This window comes from Takifugu rubripes, chromosome 7 (genome assembly GCF_901000725.2).
Source record: "Takifugu rubripes chromosome 7, fTakRub1.2, whole genome shotgun sequence".
Classification (NCBI taxonomy): domain Eukaryota; kingdom Metazoa; phylum Chordata; class Actinopteri; order Tetraodontiformes; family Tetraodontidae; genus Takifugu; species Takifugu rubripes.
In genome coordinates this window covers 10,471,078-10,475,878 of record NC_042291.1, presented here as the reverse complement: position 1 = coordinate 10,475,878, position 4,801 = coordinate 10,471,078, and the positions used below count along the sequence as shown (strand labels likewise).

At 40.8% G+C, this 4,801-nt stretch overlaps 1 long non-coding RNA gene across 1 annotated transcript; it reads left to right on the top strand.

The window, feature by feature from the left end:
* Window positions 1-1,521: 1,521 nt before the first annotated feature.
* On the top strand, window positions 1,522-2,912 carry LOC115250522 (uncharacterized). The gene is made up of 3 exons (XR_003889089.1): window positions 1,522-1,578; window positions 1,685-1,801; window positions 2,015-2,912. It is a non-coding gene; the product is annotated as an uncharacterized lncRNA (long non-coding RNA).
* Window positions 2,913-4,801: the final 1,889 nt, after the last annotated feature.

Here is a 4,801-nt window from a genome sequence, read left to right as displayed (position 1 = left end):
CTCTCATCTCTAGTTAGTGTTACCATGTCTCTGAGGGTGTCTCAGATAATGTGGGTGTGTTTGCTCATAGCAACATCCTTATAATAGACCTCAACAGGTTGACAACTGCATCTAAACACGCAAGTGTCCCCACTTTGGTTCAACGAGAAAGTGTGTGTGTGTAAGTGTCCCCATTAGTAGGATAGCCGTAGGTGTTGGTGTCTAAGCAGCTTTAACTTGAGAAGAACATGTCAGGCATCATTAATATTGGTTTCACAAACATTGTATTTATCCCTTTCTACAACTGCAGGTTCACTCTTGCCCTGTGACCACTCCATCATTGGATGAGGACGTGGACAGCAGCCATCAGTCGCTGCTTCCTTCTGAATGTGTCGAGCCTTCACCCTACAATGGCAACACAGTAAGTGACTTTGCATCTAAATGCATGTAGCTGGTAACTATTGATCATATCTGATCATTTAGTCTTGTGTTTAAGCTTTATGCTGAGGTCACCACCTGATCAGTGGACATATGAGAGCACACTGTAAATCCAGATGGCTTCTCTCATCTCTAGTTAGTGCTACCATGTCTCTGAGGGTGTCTCAGATAATGTGGGTGTGTTTGCTCATAGCAACATCCTTATAATAGACCTCAACAGGTTGACAACTGCATCTAAACACGCAAGTGTCCCCACTTTGGCTCAATGAGAAAGTGTGTTTTAAGTGTCCCTAGTTGTCAGATAGGTTTGTGTATTGGTGGGAGATGAGTCCAAATACAGGAGTGTCCCCACTTTGGCTCAACGAGAAAGTGTGTGTGTGTAAGTGTCCCCATTAGTAGGATAGCCGTAGGTGTTGGTGTCTAAGCAGCTTTAACTTGAGAAGAACATGTCAGCCATCATTAATATTGGTTTCACAAACATTGTATTTATCCCTTTCTACAACTGCAGGTTCACTCTTGCCCTGTGACCACTCCATCCTTGGATGAGGACGTGGACAGCAGCCATCAGTCGCTGCTTCCTTCTGAATGTGTCGAGCCGTCACCCTACAATGGCAACACAGTAAGTGACTTTGCATCTAAATGCATGTAGCTGGTAACTATTGATCATATCTGATCATTTAGTCTTGTGTTTATGCTGAGGTCACCACCTGATCAGTGGACATACGAGAGCACACTGTAAATCCAGATGGCTTCTCTCATCTCTAGTTAATGCTACCATGTCTCTGAGGGTGTCTCAGATAATATGGGTGTATTTGCTCAGAGCAACATCCTTATAATAGACCTCAACAGGTTGACAACTGCATCTAAACACGCAAGTGTCCCCACTTTGGCTCAATGAGAAAGTGTGTTGTGTGTGTGTGTGTAAGTGTCCCCATTAGTAGGATAGCCGTAGGTGTTGGTGTCTAAGCAGCTTTATCTTGAGAAGAACATGTCAGCCATCATTAATATTGGTTTCACAAACATTGTATTAATCCCTTTCTACAACTGCAGGTTCACTCTTGCCCTGTGACCACTCCATCCTTGGATGAGGACGTGGACAGCAGCCATCAGTCGCTGCTTCCTTCTGAATGTCTCGAGCCTTCACCCTACAATGGCAACACAGTAAGTTTTCTTCATGGTTTTCCTGTAGGATTAACCATAATGATGTAACTAGTACTTGGAATTAGATGAAATTAACATAATTTATTTGTTCAATCTTTTCCATTAGTCATTAAAGTGTAGCACCTTAAACTCGGGAAAAAAACAAACTCAAATTGAAAGGCGGCGTGCCTTTCTTTTGCACCAGCGTGCGCTGCTTGATCAACAGCTAGAAGAGTTGGATAATGTGAGTATCATCTAGGTATTTGTGTGGCCTCTCTCTTCATTTTTACTTTATGTATTTTAATACAACCTTTTTAAAAACATTTTAGTTGTCATACAAAAAGATATTGAAACTGGTGAATTAAGATCATTTTAATTTTATGTGCATTTTTTTTTTGAATTACTTTAATTGTGGTATATGACTTATAACATTGTTTGTATGTTTTTCAATTACCAGGTTTCAGCTACTACCATCTACTGCCAAATTCTCAGAAATGTAAATTTCATGGATTCATGCAGTAACTCATGAGTTTAACCCAAAACTAAAATCTGGACAAAGTCAGGTGGTTTTCTTCATCTCTCATCATGAAAATTATTTATTGGCCCTAATTAATGAAGGGAATCAAGGAGTCAATCTGAATGTGTTAATCAGTTCTGCAGTTTCAATTCAAATTGCAGTAAAAAAAAAATACTGCATTACTTGAAACAAATTCTCAATTGATTTGAATTGTTTAAACTTTAGTATTTCACTGCCTGAATCATGCTGATTTGTCTACATTGGCATTATTGTATGGCATCAATGTACAATCAAATGTGGAAAAGAATCGATTATTTTTATTTCTTTTAGTCCAAAGAAGATACTTCGGCTGAATCGATGGATGAGAGTAGTCATACTGACTACAGTGATGCTGATTACATCCCTGACTCTACTGGATCTGGCTCTGATGACAGTACATTTCTGTCTTCTGAAAACAAACTACAGACTTTACGATGGCTTCAATTAATGCCAGTTGATAATAGTTCAGTAAAAGAAAGCAGCTCAGCTCTCAGCCGAAACAAAGACAGTAGCACTGAGGAAGACTACACAGGAAGGAAGTATAGACCAACAGGGAAAAAGACAATCGGCCAAAAGAGAAAGAGGAACTCATCACTCCGTCATGAGAAAGTCAGTTCATCTATCAGCCCAGAGACAGCAGACCCTTCAATTCAAATAATGTGTACCTCAAATGATGAAGATCATCATGTGACTGGCAGGAGGAACTATTGCCTTTATTGTTCCAAGCCAACATCAAAAATCTCACGACATCTCAAAACTGTTCATCGCAATAAACCGGAGGTTGCAAAAGCACTTTATTATCCAGAGGATTCCAAAGAAAGGAAAGTTCGCCTTGCCACTCTAAGGAACAGGGGAAACTTTGCTCACAATACAGATGTAGTGAGAAAAGGAACAGGACATCTTGTTGTACGATATCGAACAAAGAAGATCAGACATGCTAAGGATTTTATTCACTGTGCATATTGCCAAGGTCTTTACTCAAAAAAGACATTATGGAAACATATGAAAGGCTGTCACGAGAAGCCAAGAAAGGATGCACCTGAAGCTGGCCGAAAGAGAGTTCGATCTCTGTGTGCTCTGACCACACCTGTCAGCGTTGAGATTAGTGAAGGCCTCCGGGAAATTTTAACAAAAATGCACTATGATGAAGTGTCACATGCTGTTCAAGAAGACAACTGCATCCTGCAACTGGGACAATATATGTTCAACAAACTGAAGAATAAAGGGAATAATGAGGACTACATAAGGCAAAAGATGCGAGAAGTTGGAAGACTGGTCCTCGAGGCTCAAAAAGTTACACCACTCAAGAGATTGGAGGAATTTTTCATTCCTAAGAACTTCCCACATGTAATAGCTGCAGTGAAGAAGACGGCAGGATACAATCCTGAAACCAATGCTTATCAAACCCCGTCTTTAGCACTCAAGCTTGGCCACAGTCTAAAAAAAATATCCAGTATAGTTGAGAGTGATGCTATGATGATGGGTGATAATGTTATGGCAGAATATGCCAAAAGGTACAGATCAATACATGATAGCAGATGGGAGGAGTTCATCTCCTCTGCAGCATTAAACACCCTAAAAGAGGCAAAATGGAATATGCCACAGATTCTACCTTTTGCAGAAGATGTGAAGTTGTTAAACTTCCATATGGAAAAACAGCAAAGTGTCGCAGAGAGAATGCTGAGAATCTCTCCCACTCCAGAAAACTATGCTGCCCTAGCTCAAGTAACGCTTGCTTTAGCCATTACATTCAACAGGAGAAGAGCAGGAGAGGTGTCAAGAATGTTGCTGACTGCCTTTAGGTCCCGTGACAAGTCAGTGTTGCATGATGATGTGGCTATCTGCTTGACTCCATTTGAGAAGAAAATGTGTGAGTACTTCACAAGAGTCGAAATCCGAGGGAAAAGGGGTAGGATGGTTCCTGTCCTCCTAAAACCATCCATGGTGATGGCTATGGAGTTGCTAGTTGAGATGCGAGAGCTGTGCCATGTACCCAGTGATAATGTGTTCATGTTTGGAAGACCAGAATCATCGTCAGCCTATCGAGGGGGCGAGTGTCTTAAAAAATTTACTCAACTATGTGGTGCCCAACATCCTGAGGCACTGACTTCAACAAAGCTTCGAAAACATATTGCAACTATGTCACAGGTCCTGAACCTTGAGGAAAATGATTGTGATCAATTGGCTGACTTTTTAGGCCATGATATTCGCATCCACAGACAGTATTATCGGTTGCCTCAAGGAACGCTGCAGCTGGCCAGAATGAGCAAAGTGCTGCTGGCTATGGAGGGGGGGACTGTGTCAAAGTACAAAGGCATGACACTGGAGGATATCGAAATTGACCCCGAAGGTTTGTTCTTAATTTTTAATCCAGTTACAATAAGATGTCAAAGGAAGCCTAAACACATGGTTAAAATTAGCAGCTGTCTAAATACATTTACATTTTTGAAACAGTTTTACTTATCTTTTTTTTTTTTTAACAAGTGCCCTACTCACTTGTGCCTGTAAATTTATGGATTCGTAAGTTAATTTTAGCTTGAATATTTTCTCATTGTCTTGTTTTTTTTCCCCTAGAGACAGTGACACACTCCAATGAAGCACCTTCAAGTGACACCTCTGAAGAAGAGTGTACCAACACTGAAATGGAGAACATACTGCCTGTCACAGACACACCTGCATCTTTGGCGC